We start from the raw sequence: 16,994 nt of genomic DNA, 5'->3' as shown, positions 1-16,994 counted from the left end.
CATCAATACAATTTATTTTTTAATATTCTGACATAGATAATTGTTTCATACAATTAGAGCTGGGAGTTTCTCAACAAGAGGTATCTAGATATCAGATAGAAATCAAGGGTTAAGTTCATGGTTTTTTTTACAACTGTAATAAAATCCATAATCTGTATGAGAATCCAGGGTAAACAGTTTTCTCCCCATAGAAAAACCTTGTTTATTTGATTAGACAAAAATAAAATAAGCTGCATAGGAACAATTTCAAAGTCCAAAGAGACACCAACTTTGTTTGAAGGCTGTAATAGCTGATATGGCATCTCCTTACTACCTTGCCCAGCCTCCTCTGGACCCCAGCAAAATACTCAGAAGCCTGTGAGCTAACACAGGAGTTTTTGAACACTTTTCCGTTGGTGAAGAACCAACGGAAAACCAAAATAACCTTCAACCAAGCCACATGCTCTACACTTGAAAATTAAAGCATTTTGCTGACTGGCCATGACAGTGAATGGACAGTATTAAGCAAGATTCATTAAAAAAAAAAACAAACTAAAACCCTCCCACCCACTGGAATATACCTAATAAGCTAGTTAAAAATGACTTCCCTTACCCCACCCACCCTCTCACCTGCGCTGAATTTAGGGAAAAAGAAGGGAAAGAAAGGAATCTTACCACTCTAAAAATAAGAACACTGCAGAAACACGAAAAATCTTCCTCTGAAAAAGATAACTACACAGACTGCTAGAAACACAAAGAACTCTTCCAGAGCTGGTTATTTAAAGAAAGTGAACACTTTGCTACAAACATTAACAGTCAGTGTGCTCTGAGATAGAGCCTTAAGAAAAATACTACCTGAGCTTGTAAGTTAGTACAATCATTAAAAGGGGGTCAATCCTAAAGGAAATCAACCCTGAATATTCATTGGAAGGACTGATGTTGAAGCTTCAATTCTTTAGCCACCTTATGAGAAGAGCTGACTCATTGGAAAAGACCCTGATGCTGGGAAAGATTGAAGGCAAAAGGAGAAGGGGAAGGCAGAGGATGAGATGGTTAGATAGCATCACCAACTCAATGGACATGCATTTGAGCAAACTCTGAGAGATAGTGAGGGACAGGGAAGCCTGGCATGCTGCAGTCCATGGGGTTGCAAAGAGTTGGACATGACTGAGCGACAACAAAGTAGGAGGTCTACACCCGTGTTCAGTTCAGTTCAGTCGCTCAGTCGTGTCTGACTCTTTGGGACCCCATGAACCGCAACACGCCAGGCCTCCCTGTCCGTCACCAACTGCTGGGGTCTACCCAAACCCATGTCCATTGAGTCAGTGACACCATCTAACCATCTCATTCTCTGTCGTCCCCTTCTCCTCCTGCCCTCAATCTTTCTCAGCATCACAGTCTTTTCAAATGAGTCAGCTTTTTGCATCAGGTGGCCAAAGTATTGGAGTTTCAGCTTCAACACGTGTGGGTGCACAAAACTTTTAGAACTGTTACTGGTTAAATGATAATGGAAAAACATCCCACCAGGCTGGCTTGTTACCTTGTAAGATCAGTTTTTAAAATAGGCATCATTGAGGTATGTATTCACCGTGACATTTTTAAACCAAATTCATGAGAATGACAGTGGTCTTAAGGACCCTCTCTTCCAACCAAAACAAAAATTAAGCAAGGGGACGAAGAGAGGTGGAGAGAAAATACAGTATTATCTTGGTAGTGTGCTTCTCTATTTTATCAAGTATTTAATCAACAAGCAGAGGAAAAGAATAACCTATCGAAGAACATGTTACAGGGTAAACAATTTTTAAACTTAGGTTAAGCACCGTTGGGGCAAGAGTATAGGAAAATAGTCACCCTTAAATCTAATTGGTGAGAATATGACTTGACACAACTTCTTTTTTGGAGGGGAGCAATTTGGCAATATCTATTAACATTTAAAGTGCACATATAATTGAATTCAATTATAGGAATGTAACCTACATATATCCTTTAGATATCTGCACAAAAGCGTATTTTAGCAAAATAGACAACGAATCACTGCCTTTGGGGAAAAAAGAATCTAAATGTCCATCAGTTGCTGCTAAGTCGCGTCAGTCGTGTCCGACTCTGTGCGACCCCATAGACAGCAGCCCACCAGGCTCCGCCGTCCCTGGGATTCTCCAGGCAAGAACACCGGAGTGGGTTGCCATTTCCTTCTCCAGCACATGAAAGGGAAAAGTGAAAGCGAAGTCGCTCAGTCGTGTCCCACTCTTAGCGACCCCGTGGACTGTAGCCTACCAGGATCCTCTGTCCATGGGACTTTCCAGGCAAGAGTACTGGAGTGGGGTGCCATTGCCTTCAGTAGTGGCCTGGATAAATAAGTTATGCTGATAAACAATGGGGTATCCTGTCACTGTTTCAGAGAGGGTACACTCTCAAGTCCTGTGTTTCCTTTTCTATCACTTTTTGTGCCTTGGAAGAGAGAAGAACAGGGTGTTCAATTCTGACCTATTTATGTTTCTACTTGGGAACAAACATTGGTTGTGTGTGTGTTTTTTTCTGTCATTGTTCAAGAGCAAGGCAGGTCTATGTGAATAGGTATGGAATAATCTCTAAGATGTGCTGTGGACTGAAAAAAAAAAAGCAAAGTGAATAGTGTATTTACTATGCTATCATTTTGCAAGGGGAGCAAGGTATACTTGTCATTGAAGGTACATGCATAAAATATCACTGAAAGGATGCATAATCAATCGGGGAAGAGAAATGGGAGAATGTTTCAGTTGTAGAACAAACTACCCCCAAGCTCTGTGACTTAAAATGTAATTCTCTAAGTTGACTGAGTTTTGCTGGGCAGTTGGCTAGGATTGCAGTCATCTGTAAGCCCAACTGAGTTGGATGTCCAAGATGTTTCACTCACATGGCTGAGTTATTCTGGCTGTTGCTCAGAGTTCTGCGAGGGTTGTCTACCAGACCTCCGGCCTGGAGACTTTCCAGGGGATTTCTCTAAGCACGGCAAGTGGGGTTTGAGAGGTAATGTCTGAACAGCAAGTGTTTCAAGAGTCCCAGGTGGAAGCTGCACGGTGTCTTGTTAATAGCTTTGGAAGTCCCAGAATATCCCTTCCATTGCATTCCATTGCTTGAGCAAGTCACTAAGTCAACCCAGATACAAAAGGAAGAGAATTAGATTCTTCCTCTCTAGGGGAAGAATGTCAAGGTCATAGTGCAAAAGAACATGTGAAATAGGAGATATTATTGTCACTCTGGCAAATACAATCTTTGTCTGTGCTACTCCTTGAATTTTTGTCTGTGAACATCCAAGTATGCCCCAAGATTTTAAATCAAGCGTGTTTGTCTGCTTATTCACTTACGGTTGGTCAGTAGCCTCTTCTTTCTTTACTGGCAGATTCTCAGTGGGACCTGACTGACACATCTGTTCCCGTCATCAGTAACGTTAAATTCTGATTTGTTCTGAGTTTCTTGCATATTTCTGCTGTTTCTCAGACTTAAACATCATTTCAATTTTTAAGCATGAATCCACACTCCTAGTTAAAAATTATAGTTTTGAAATGATTACAGTTCAGAGACTTGAATGAAAAGTGACACTAAAACCACAAAAGCGAGCGTTCAGAGCTGATCAGAGAGCTCTGGTGGGAAGTGAGACTAAAGGCAGTCACATTTGTTAATGAAACATTTGACTGAACACATTGTGGTGGGAAGTAAATTGCTTTGTGGAAGCTGGGTGGGTGGGTGTTATGTGTTTGAGCAAATGCCTTTAAAAAAATGTTTGATAGTGACAAATTCGTCTTTCAGCAATCTAGCTGCTCAGCCACGCTCCCACAGTGTGACCTGTTTTGCTGCTGTGTGGGCCACACTGACTTTGATTTGATTACAGATGAGGTACCACCAGTTCCCTAATAGCAAAAAAAAAAAAGTATCAACTATTTCAACCGTTCAAAGCACATAAAAGGCAAAATAAAATAAAATAAAGCCATGAGCTTGGACAACATGCCAAAACAGCAATCTACTAGTTTTGCTTTCAAATACGTATCTCAAAACCCTTCAAGTTTTCTAAAATTCAGAAAGAATTTCTTCCAATTTGGGTAGAAGTGACACTACATGGCTTCCCCTACCCCTAGCATATTGTGGGGCGAGGGGAGTAAAAGGGGCTGGAGGGGGAACAGAGCAGAAGGAGGGGGCTGGACACTCTGCTCTGCACAGCAGACCAGCATCAATGGACACTGCAATGGTCCATGCAACGGATTGCAGTGCAATCATCCTGCAATGGTGAGATCAGAAAATCAAGCAAGGTTTGGAGGACATGTTTGGATTCTCAAGGAAATTTGTCCATGGGCTCAACTCTGCATCTAGCTGCTATGAGAAGAAAACAGAGTCAGAACTCACAGCTTCTGATCCTGCTTGTAAGTCCAGACTCTAGACTGGTTCTGGTGTCCCTCATAAGGCAGGTACTTCCTTGAGACGTACCTATCATTAGGGCTAGAGCAGGGAAAGCAGGCAGCTGTCACTGAGAGAAGCAGCTAGGGTCCAAAGCCATGCTCCAACCAGTTCTGTGCCTTCAGAGGGCCAAGGTTGCAGACTTCAGGGAGCATGAGCAAGGCCACTCATGTACTCAGCCACACCCAAAAAAGAACTTGTGGCAGGAGGATCAGTGCATAGTAAGGATGGAACAGATGTGGAACCTCAACCGTGAGAGGTGAATCTGAACTATATGAATGTCAGGGGTCTATAAGTCAGGTGGGGTATTTGGGGACATCTCAATAGTAGGAATTGTCCACTGCTCACCAGTTTTACTTACTTGAATTGCATCTGACTGGTGGCAGAGAGTTATATTCACCTTTTACAATAAAAAGTCACGACGGTGGTTGAATCAGAGCTGTGTGTGAGTATGAGTCATTCATGTCCAGCTCTTTGTGACCCCATGGACTATAGCCTGCCAGGCTCTCCCCTGTCCATGGAATTCTCAGGCAAGAATACTGTAGTGGATTGCCATTCCCTTTCCTGACCTAGGGATCGAAACTGTGTCTCCTGGATTGCAGGTGGATTCTTGACCATCTGAGCTACCAAAGGAATCCCTGTACTATCAGAGCGTACTATAATCACATTGAAAATCAAAATGGTCTTTGTTCTAAGAATAACAAGAATCTTTGGGGCAGGGTGTGGGGATCATTGCTGTACAGGATCTGTATGCTTATCCCATCCTGTTGCTTGAGCTTCTGTGTCCTGGTGAGGGACATCTTTGTAGATGATTAACCTCAGAAACAGGGAAATGTGTTATCTGGCCGAGGAGCAGCACAGGAGGACAGTGTGTTTTCTTGAACTGTTTTTAAACCGCTCTTCTATGAAGGGCAGGCACGTGCGTAAAGCTGTCTGCTGAGCCCTTGAGTCAGTCTGTCCGCAAGGGGCACCAGGGCAGGCAGTCCTGGGGTGTTCCTCCGATGACCTTTTTTCTAACTGAACTGAATGTTACCTTGTTGGGGCTGGAATTTAGGTCACAGCCACTAACACTTTTAGCAAACAATAAGGTAGACCTCCCAGGGGCTCAGCTTGCGGTCTGAGGATTTTCTGATGGAGTGGGTCTGCGTTGGGCAGTAGTTCCTTTCTGAATTCAGGAATGTGTGTACTTGTGTATTCGCTTCCTACTGTGGTCATAACCACAAACTTAGAGGCTTACAAAGTCGCTCATGTTAGAGTAGGTCAGGCGTCATCTTACCTGGAGGTTCTGGGAAGAATCTGCTCCCAGGCTCCTTCAGGTTGTTTGCAAATTGTACCCTGTACAGATGCAGGAGTGGAGGCCCGGTTCCTTGCTGGAAGTCACGTTCTGCTTCCCCGCTCCTTCTCTCATAGCCCTCTCCATCGTCACAGCAGCACTTCCCCTCACTCTCAGACTTCAGATCCCTCTGACTTCTCTTCTGCCTCCTCCTTGCCTTAATCTTGTGCTGTGACAACCACAGAAAGTTCTCTGCTTCTCTGAAAGGTGTGTATGATCAAATTATTATTGGCCTTAAGGCACGTGGGGTCTTATTTCCCTGAGCAGGGACTGAACCCACACCCCTGCACTAGAAACAAGGAGTCTTAACCACCGGACTGCCAGGCAGGTCCCACGTACGATTAAATGATACCCACTCAGATAATCCTCTTTTAGGTGGACTGTGCCATAGAACGTAGCACAATCACAGGAATGCTATCATATCCACCGTTTGAGGGGGAAATGGGTATGGAATCCTTTGGGGGAGGGGGAGGGCTTTTTTTTTTAGAATTCTTCCTACCATATTCTGGTTCTGTTGCTAAGAGCGAGTTATTTACGAGCAAGTGACTCAGCTAAGAATGACCCGCTGGGCACGCATAGGTTTCGATATTGCTAAGAAAGTGTAAGTAACAGCACCACAGTGGGTCTTATGATTCTTACTGAGTCCACTTGACTCGCATGCAGTTTTGTCAGGGTGCAGTCTGAGGACCAGCAGCATCAGCGTCACTCAGGACTTTGACAGAAATGCAAATATGGGGCTCCACCCAGACCTACTGAATAAGGTGCTCTGGGGTTGGAGTCCAAAGTAACCGAATGATTCTGATGCTTGGGCAATTAGGAACTGTTTCTTTAAGGTAAGTCTCCTCTTCCCTTTTTTGTGGAAATCGTAAGTCAGAGACGGGCCAGATAGGTCATCTCTAAGCTTACTTCCAACAACGTATGATTCTGTGAATATTATTAAAATGATTACACTGTATAAACAGGGTAAAAAAGGGTACATGTATACACCATTGTGTGTGTGTGTGTGCGCGTTTATACACACAAAGTGGTTAAGAGTGAGCTTAGGCTCTGTAGTCTTTCCTGTGATCAAAGCCTGGCTTCACTGATCACTAGATATCAACTCCATCAGCTGCTTAGATTCTCTGAGCCTCAGTTTCCACATTTATAAAAGAGACTAATGACAGTATCTGTGTGATAAGGGTATGAGGAGCAAGTGAGATGACAGAGAAAGAGAATGGTGTATTGTAAGCTCAGCAACTATCAGCTACATTTATTTATTATTTTTTAAAGAGCTTATTTATCTATTTTTTAATTTCTTTGGGTGCAGAGGGTCTTAGCTGTTGCACATGGAATCTTTAGTTGTGGTATACGGACTCTAGTTCCCTGATCAAGGATCAAACCCAGGTCCCCTGCATTGGGAGCATGGAGTCTTAGCCACTGGACCACCAGGGAAGTCCCTGAGCTACATTTATTTTTATCTTGCTACATTTCTTTACACTTCCCCTTTGGGTCCTTGAGGAGCTGGGTCCCTGGTAGGGTTGAACACCCATGCCCTTGCCTGGAGGCCCTGAGGCCATTGCCTGGGTACTAAGGATTAGCTGCCACTAGACCTGAAGGCCAAGATGAAACTTCTCCCATTCTTAGTGTCAGCAAAATCCTATTACAGCAAAGGAAGACATATAGGTGAAGTGTATATGTAATTCTAGGATGGTATTTATCTTCTCCTCTGGGAAGTTGAAAATCACAAGGTGGAAAACTCATGTCTTAATGTAGAATCAGCTGAAATTTGGAGAGGGACTGGAAACAATAGGTCTCTGATGTCTCTGTGTGTGCCTGTTTATAGATTTGCTTATTTTTGGTTTTGTATTTTGTTGTTTCTGCAGAAATAGTTGAGCCTGGAACAGAGCCCAGATGTGCCTCTGTATGAAGCTTAGGTAGAAAGTGTGCCACCTGGGGGAACAGAAGGTCCCCTCCATCCCACATCCCACCCTGCCCTCACCAGCCAAGCCTCACAGAGATCTTGCCAGGCTTGCTGAGAGGCAGGAATGGGAGATGGAGTCCTCATGGACCACAAGCAGGGGAGAGAGGAGTGGCCGTCTTTTTTCCAAGGGTAGCTACGCTCCTCTCAACCTTCTGGATAGTTCTCCGTGGTGCTGGTATGGGGAAAACGGCGGAGGTCATCCAGGGTGAATCACTGCTGCCTGAAATGGAAGCCAGTCTCCAGGCGTCAGCAGGGGAGGGGCTGATCCCTGCTGCTGCTCCCACCCGCAGCCTCTCCCCAGCCTCCACAGGGCCCCCGGAGCCTCACTGCCACCAGGAGAACAGCTGCGCCTGCAAGAGACACTGCTCTGCTAATAGCCATGATTAACCTCGGGAACTCTCCGGGCAGGATGCCAACCCGGTTCTCCATCCGGGAAGGAGGCATCAGAGCTAGCAGATATCTGTGCTATTGGAGGTGGATCTCTGGCTGAGGTCTTAAGCAGCTGCCTTTCTTTTCTGTGTCTAATGAAATCCAGGGAACTCCTCCTCTCACCTCCCCTAGGAAAATGCCCTCCAGCCTCCAGGGAGAGGTGAGCTCCCCCAGTGAGAGTTCAGAGGATCTGGGATGTTTGGGGAAGGCCTGCTAGTTCAGAGAGTCAGAGGCCCAGAAGTACCTCCATAACTGCTCTCGCAACCTAACACCTCATTCCCCAGCCATGTGCTCTTCATGTTCATCCTTTTGGTCCCCTTCATCCAGACCAAATAGTACAACTGGGGAGGTGGTGATTAAAGATATTTTGTTCTCCCTTTTGCCACTCTAGAAAACCCACCGATTTCAGTTAGTGAGAAGTGTGTATAACAGAGCATTCTGCCGTACTAAATAGGGTTTGCAAAATGTCACTATGGAAGGAGCCTTGGTTGTTGTGATTTAGTCGTTAAGTCGTGTCCGATTCTTGCGACCCCATGGACTGTAGCCCGCCAGGCTCCTCTGTCCACGGGGATTCTCCAGGCAAGAATACTAGACTGGGTTGCCGTTTCCTTCTCCAGGGATTCTTCCCAACCCAGGAATCAAACCCAGGTCTTCTGCATTACAGGCAGATTCTTTACCGACTGAGCTTTAGGGGAAGCCTGGAAGGAGCCTTAGAGATTAGCAAATGGTGCTGAGTTTTAAAAAATTTAGGAATAAAATGAAGTGATAGTACAATATAATACATGAAAATTCAAAGTCCGTACATGAAACAATACTCATGTTATAAAACTACATACCTACTCAAAGAGAAATATCCTTCGTATCAACGTGGTTGCCTATTGGAAGAAAAGGGATCAATGCTGGGAATGGAAAAAGCAGGAGCCAAAAATGGAGAAAGGAGAAGGAAGGAGAAAGGGGAGGGGAGGGGAGGAGAAGGGAGGGGAAGGGAGGGGAAGAGAGAAACTAGCTGTAAAAATAATGGTAGCAGACAATGTCTTGAGGAGTGTGAGCAATTCTACTCTTGAGAATGAAGTTCTAGAACAAAAGTTAAAGAAAGGAAGCAAGCCCTAACTAGTCTAGTCCTTTTATTTTACAAATGGAGAAATGGAGACTCAAAAAGATGACTTATTTGGCTCTATAGATGGCAGAAGCCAGGTATTTTGATTCCTACTTCATTGCCACCTCTACTGCATCAAACTGCTGCACATGTACTTATGATACCTCCTTGCCTCCTCTTCTAATGAGTAATTCATGCAGTTACAGTTTTAACTAGAGACGTTGATCATTGCTGGCCCAACTCACATCCCCTACTCAGAGAAGCTGAAAGACAGAAGCCTTGCTGGATACCAGATGATGCAGCCCTCCTCTCGAGGAGGGCATTTGACCCAAGGACAAGCCTTCCCTAGATAGGGGGAAGGATGGCCAATCATCATGATTTGCCTGGTCTGAGGGGGTGCCCAGAACACAAAAATTTCTGTGCTAAAACTAGAAAATTCCTAAGCCAACTAGGACAAGTTGGCAACCCTAGCAGAAAGGGACTTATGAGCTGTGTAGCCAAGTTCAAAACAATAACAAGGGCAATCAGCTTCTCAGTTAGAAACTGAGAAAGTAAAAGTTTGAGGCCAGGTGCTAGAGTAAAAGTGCTGATACAGAGAGAGGGCAAGGAGAGTCGAGCTGCCATGTTGGCCATATGTAAACAAAACTGAAGAGCAGGAACTATGGATGAGTAGAGGACACTGATTATATTTTAGGAAAATTGACTTTCAGTAGCTTTTTACTTAAAAACCACCATAGCCAATTTCAGATCCTTGCAGAGACTCTTTCCAGATGCTTCTGTTTGCTGCTGCTGTTTCTGCTTTCATTGCCAAGGAGAAGACTATAGCAGATGACTCCTCTGTATTAAAAACAACTCTCTCCAGACCAGTGCTGCCTATCTTCCAGATTAAAAAGAAATAAGCAAAGTGCAGCACACTTAGAAATTTCAAGTTGGGAAAGGCAAAAGTGACTTCCTGATTCCCACCTCACTTCTTCTGGAGCTCACAAAGCTCTTAATTAGCCAAAGTTGGTGTAACAGATCGTTTTTCCCAAAGATAGCAACAATAGCATTTCCTATTTCTCCTTTTCTTCTTACATTGTTGCTTGGACGTTTCTCTCATTAAGAGATGGAGTCTATGTTCCCTGTATTTTAAACTGATGGGCTTTTGTGACTGTCTCCTAGAATATGGTGGAAGCAACACCATGTGACCTCCAAGGCTAGGTAATCAAACACAGCTTCCACATTGTTCACTAGTGTATTCAATCTGGAAGACTTCAGTTGCCATGTGGACCGTCTGATTGCCCAGAGCCCGCCATGCTGTGAGGAAGCCCAAGCTGCTCCATGTGGAGAAACCACACACAGAGGTCCTGAGACTCCATGAGGCGAGAGATCAGTGTCTGGCAAGCCCCAGCTGCTTCATCTCTTCTCTCTTCCAGCTCCAGCTAGCAGGTGATTACAACTTCATGAGAGACCCTGAGCTGGAAGTGACGGGCCAAGCCATTCCTTAATTTCTGACCCAGAGACCCATAGTTTATAAGAGATAAAAAAGTGACTATTTTTACTTTAATCCCCTAAGTTTGGGGATGATTTTTATACAGCAATAGATACAAGAATCAGCTGACCTTGAAGAGGTCATAACACCTGTGGCCTGATCTCTCTTCAGAACGATGCCTGCCACAGCAGGACCAGAAGAACCTAACTAAATGAGCAGAGAGCCCCACACTCCAAGCTAGCGATATACCTCCACATTTGCATGAAAGACAAATCAGGTAGTAACCAGTCTTCTAGAAATAATTGCTCATTTTACTAAATGACTCACAAAACATCCTTGATACATGCAAGTATTTCAAATAAAAAGAAAATTATTTTTCTTTATGAAAAATGATCTAGACTCAACTTTTGGGGAACATATCAATATGTGCTAAATTCTAAATGCAGGGCCCACCACCAGCAGTTGAAAGCAGCTGTGTCTTCTAGGCACCAGACCGCAGGCAGCTAGCCCTGATGCTGGCCGACACATACAGGGCATACAGACAGGAGACCAAACACAAGACTGTAAGAACAGGCAAGAGAGCTGAGCCTCTTGGAGGATGAAATTGAGTTGGGGTTTTAGGACTGCACATTTTTTCTTTAACAAGGAAGTTTCAAGTTTCAGTTGAGCACATAATTGTCTGGGTAGAGAATACATTCAATTCAATCTCCCTTCCAGCAGGTGTAGCCATGTGACTAATTTCTGGCTAAAGGAAGTGAGTGTAATCGATCTATGTCACTTTTGGGATGGTGCCTGTGAAAGAAATGGGCGAAGCTCTGGCGATGAATGGTGGTGAAGGTTGCACAACCATATGAATGTACTTAATGCCCCTGAATTGCACACTTAAAAAGAACCAAAATGATAAGTTCTATATTATATGTATTTCCCCCCAATATGAATGAATGAATGAACAAACAAATAAAAGCAAGGGGCCCCTCTTGCCCTTTCCCCCTCCCCTGGGTGCAGCGCAGACATGGCAGCAATAGCTGGGGCAGCTGTCAGAAATTGTGCGATGAAGCTGAATATCAAGGATGGCAATGAAACCACATAGGATGACTCGCATTCCTGATCTCTGGACAGCCTCTTGGGTCAGAGCCACCTCTCTAACCCTCAGCTTCCTCCAGGCTGTTTTGTGAGAGAATAATACACAACTGTCTTACTAAGCAACCTTAGGATCTGCTTGTTGGTATAGCTTAGACTGAACCCTGACTAGTGAAGCAAAATTGCAGGAACATTATCTCTTTCACCAAATAGGAGAAATTCTAAGGTGATCACTTTACCTGAGTGACAGTAAGAGGTCGCTGATCTCATCTGTGCCCCCCTGCTCCTCACCACTAGTGGGAAGAGATCATTCAGCTCAGGGACATTTCAAGGTTACACTGTGAAAGGAGAACAGTGTTAGTGAATGGAATGTTTGTTTCTCTGTGGGCGTGCCTCTCTACAGAATGCCGGAGTCCAGCTCCAGCAGGTCCAGGGGTTCCCTCAGGATGGACGGTGTCGGCGATGCGAATGAGAAGACACAGCGAGTCTCAGCGTTTCCAAGTGTCTCCCAAGTGTCTTCCAACTTTATTATTTTTAAGACAGCTTTTATATTTTTTGTGGTACATAGAAACAAATGTAAAGTATAGAGTCATACCAATTCAGCTTAGTGGGCATACCAATTTAGCTTAATGGGCATATGAATTCAGCTTAATGGGCCTATCAATTCAGCTTAATAGGCCAGCAGTTTTGACCTTCATCGAAACCGTTTGCATGTTTTTAGTTACCAAAAGCCTCATTTTGTTTACATCATCTTCTGGCCTGGTGGCCTGCTAACACCTTGTGACTCTCTATTGATAAAGGTTGATCAATCAGAATACTTTTGTATAGGGCACATCAGGAAAGAATTCATCAACAGGAAGTTTCAAGGTAAAACCTGTTTTTGGTAATTTACTCTATGCCTTGAGCTTTAACAGAAAAGAACGTAGTTCCATAAAGTCAAAAAACAGCAAGCTGAAGGTCAGCTCTAAGTAAGAATCATCAGTTAAATCTACAATTGTCTTATTATTTGTATTAAAGCTAAACTTTTATTTATATAAATTTTTAACTATTATGCTTTTATTATATAGGCTGTTAAGAGTAAAAACATAGTGAGTAAATATAGACTAAGTAACAGTTTCATAAAGCAATATTTCTTGTATTTCCTAACAAGCCTTTTTTCCTGCGAAGGGTTTTGTGCCCATAGGGGCTTTCTGTGTGGAGGCTCTCAATGCTGTTTTATTATTAAGGAGCAGTTATGCATATTAGCTCTAAAGGCACAGGCTTATTTATTAAACAAATTAATATGTTAGCAAAAGGAATTTAGATCAGCATACTCTATATCCCAGATAATTTTATTTAGGGTGCTACCATTCAGGGGCCTTGTTGATATGAGGTTTCAGAATGATCTTTTTTAGAAGGGAATCAGGAAAGGCCTTTTGCCTAAGTCATAGAAAATAAGAAGAGGTTTATTATAGTAAACATCAGAAAGACAGGTATCTTTAAGGTGAGCGCTGAGGCAGCCTTCCGAGAATCCCTGAGGCCTGAGAAGCCGTGCTCAATCATTCCTCTTTCCCATGACTCTGTCATGGGTGGGATCTCGTGGGCTGGCTCCCAGCAACAGAACTTGACCTGAGCCACAAGGGACCACCAGCTACGTTAATTCCCTGTAGCCCTTTCAGTGGCTTCAGTCATAGTAGCAGCTGGTTGGAACCAGGACCCTGTAGGGCTAGCCAAGTTGGAGAAAGGGGAAGAGAAAGGAAGACTAGGGGAGGGGAGCTCCTGGGAACCATCAGAGATTAACTGTAAATGGATTGAACATCCTGGTCCAAATCTCCTTAGCGGAGCCTGGACACCCACCCCCTAGCTACTGAGACTGTGGCCAAGAATAGGTCACAACTTTCCCAAGTCAGAGAATTGCCACTGCCCACACCCCCTCCCATACACACACCCGGTAATGGGAGCCGTCTCTCCTAGACCCGTAACAGTGTTGCGACCGCTCAACTTCTTGAAAAATCCTTTGTATCCTGTGCCCCCGTTTCCCTCCCTCCCGGGCAATCTCTCAGTCCAGCCGCTCAGTCGTGTCCGACTCTCTGAGACCCCATGGACTGCAGCACGCCAGGCCTCCCTGTCCATCACCAACTCCTGGAGTCTACTCAAACTCATGTCCATTGAGCTGGTGATACCATCCAACCATCTCATCCTCTGTCGTCCCCTTCTCCTCCTGCCTTCAATCTTTCCCAGCATCAGGGTCTTTTCCTATGAGTCAGTTCTTCTCATCAGGTGGCCAATGTATTGGAGCTTCAGCTTCAGCATCAGTCCTTCCAATGAATATTCAGGACTGATTTCCTTTAGGATGGACTGGTTTGATCTCCTTGAAGGCCAAGGGACTCTCAAGAGTCTTCTCCAACACCACAGTTCTAAAGCATCAATTCTTTGGTGCTCAGCCTTCTTTATGGTCCAACTCTCACATCCATACATGACTACTGGAAAAACCATAGCCTTGACTAGGTGTACCTTGTCGGCAAAGTAATGCCTCTGCTTTTTAATATGCTGTCTAGGTTGGTCATAGCTTTTCTTCCAAGGAGCAAGCATCTTTTAATTTCATGGCTGCAGTCACCATCTACAGTGATTTTGGAGCCCAAGAAAATAAAGTCTCTCACTGTTTCCATTGTTTTCCCATCTGTTTGCCATGAAGTGATGGGATTGGATGCCATGATCTTAGCTTTTTGAGTGCTGAGTTTTAAGCCAGCCTTTTCAGTCTCCTCTTTCACTTCCATCAAGAAGCTCTTCAGTTCCTGTTGCTTTCTGCCATAAGAGAGGAGTCATCTGTGCCTTAGGGCAATCTCTAAGCCTCCCTATTTATTCCCTTCCCCCTACCTGGGGGAAATTACTAAGGTCCTTATCCCCAAGCCCACCCAGCAGCCGGATCCAGTAGAGTAATTTCGGCCCTTAACCTGAGATGCCCCACTCTCGTGTGACGTCTCACACGTTTACCACACGTTCCCCAATCACACTCTTCTCTGGCTCTGCCCCTACTTGCTAACGGTGGACCTTCCTAAGGAAGAGTTTCAGAATGTCCCACCCTTCCCTCCTCTGCTCTAAGACCTCACTTGGGCACTGTCTCAGGCTGCTGGTGAGTTAGAGGTCTGAGGGGAGGCATTTTAATACCAAAATGTACCCTTTTGGAAGAGATGTGTAGCCTTTTGTAAGGAGTGCCTTTTGCAAGGTGCCCGCATAAACCTGGTTTTCATTGTTTAGCAAACAGGGCCACCTGTGCCTTGTTTTGCTTGGGACTTGGTTTGGCCTGCAGGATTCAGCTGGGGAATGCCTGTGCAGGCTCAGAGAGTTCAACCGTGTAGGAGTGGGGAACTACCTAACCATTCACCTCTTTTCTACCTAGGGCAGCAGAGACATGGCCCCTGCCCAGGTGTCCCTGACATGTTTTGAGACCACCCTCCTTCCCCTAGGGAGCTGCCAAGAGACCCAGAAATCCTGCAGAGCTGCAGGCAGGTATTTGTAATGCTCTTTGTTTCTAGAATTCTGTTCAAAAACAAGCACTTAGAAGAGTTTGGAGAAAATTATGATTCTAGCCATGTGTTCAGAAGTGTACTTCTCTAAAGAAAAGTTTGTAGACTTGGGGCAAGCCATAACACCTCAACATTAATTATTCTTCACTAGTAGTAGTAATAACTGTCCTCATCACCATTATTATTGAGAGTAGGTGGGAAATGTAGAAAAGTCATCAAAGTTGAAAGTACGGAGAAACTCTAAATGCCCTTCACCTTTTTCAACAAGGATTAACATCTACCAGATTTGCTCTGTCTCTCTGCATTTGTGTACAGAATTTTGTTCTTATTGAACCATTTGAAGGTAAGTTGCAGGCATCGTGACATTTCAATTGTAAATACTTCAGCATATATCTCCTAAGAATAAAGACATGCTTCTACCCAACCAAAATAGCATTAGCACAGCTGAGGCTATCAACATTCTGGAATATTATCTAATAGCCAGACCATAGTCAAAAATTCCAGTCATCTTAATAATATCTTTTACAGCTTTGTTTTCACCAAATTGGGATCCAGTTGAAATTCACAGAGTGCATTTGGTTATTAGTATTTATTTGGTCTTTAGTCTATTAGAACTTTTTTCAACTGAAGTAAAATTAACATTCAATTTTAATGCATCCATTTTAAATGTACACTTGATGAGTTTTATACACACACACACACACACACACATACACATATGTATACTCTTAGAACAATCACCACATCAAAATATAGAAAATGTTCCCTCATGTCAACTTTGCAACCAAGTACCCCTTCACTGCCCTGCCCCAGTCAACCACCGGTCTGATTTTTTTATCACTATAGATAGCTTTGCCTGGTCAAGAACTTCATAAATCCAAGAATTTGGATTTGCTTCTTTTGTGTCTGGCTTCTTTTGCTCAGCAGATTTTTGAGAATCATCTGTCTTTTTGTATATATGAGAAATTTGTTCCATTTTATTGATGGGTAATAGTCAGTTGTATGAATATACCCGATCATTTATCCATTCACCAATTGATGGACTGAATTGCTTCCAGTTTTATGCTATTGTGATTCAAGCCACTAGGAACATTCATATGTAACTCTTTTTGTGGACATGTATTTTCATTTCTCTTGAGTAAAAACCTAGATTTGAATTGCTAGATCATAGAGTAAGTGTGTGTTTAACTTTATAAGAAACTGCCAAACTGCTTTACGAAGTGCTTATAATGTTTTATACTCTTACAGGAATATATGAGTAGTTTCTCCACATTCTTAACAATACTTCATGTTGTCAATCTTTTTACTTTTGTTCATTTTACTGGGTATATCTCAGTGTGGTTTTAATTTGCATGCCCCTCATAGCTAGAGATGTTGTACATCTTTTCATGTGTTTATTGCATATATATGTGTATACATATACACACATATATACTTTTGTGATGTGTCTATTCAAATATTTGCTCTTTTAAAAACTAGGTTGCCTTTTTGTTATTGATTTGTATATATGAGTCCTTTGCCAGGTTTATGTATTACAAATATTCTACTCAGTGACTTGAATTTTCATTTTTTAATGGTGTTTTTTGAAGAGCAGTTTCAATTTTGGTGAAATCCAGTTTATCAATATTTTAAGATTGGCACTTTTCTGTATCCTAAGAAAATTTTGCCTATCCCCAGATTTTTCTTTGTTTTATATTAGAAGTTTTTTAGTT

General features: G+C 43.4%; 1 long non-coding RNA gene across 3 annotated transcripts in view; it reads left to right on the top strand.

Annotated features, from left to right (window-relative positions):
• Positions 1–6,259: 6,259 nt before the first annotated feature.
• The window catches only part of LOC145516832 (uncharacterized), a 42,483-nt gene continuing 31,748 nt past the window's right edge, over positions 6,260–16,994 (top strand). Inside the window, exons 1-2 of one of the 3 annotated variants that reach the window (XR_014061797.1) lie at positions 6,260–6,573; positions 15,156–15,261. This is a non-coding gene — a long non-coding RNA (uncharacterized LOC145516832). Of the gene's footprint in view, positions 6,574–15,155; positions 15,266–16,994 lie in introns of all 3 variants that reach the window. The other 2 variants (XR_014061798.1, XR_014061799.1) reach the window with 2 other exon arrangements.

The sequence above is a fragment of the Giraffa tippelskirchi genome, chromosome 8 (assembly GCF_054371585.1).
Source record: "Giraffa tippelskirchi isolate mGirTip1 chromosome 8, T2T-mGirTip1v1.2.pri, whole genome shotgun sequence".
Taxonomy (NCBI): domain Eukaryota; kingdom Metazoa; phylum Chordata; class Mammalia; order Artiodactyla; family Giraffidae; genus Giraffa; species Giraffa tippelskirchi.
Note: the sequence above shows the minus strand (reverse complement) of the source record. Positions and strands in the feature narration are given on the sequence as shown.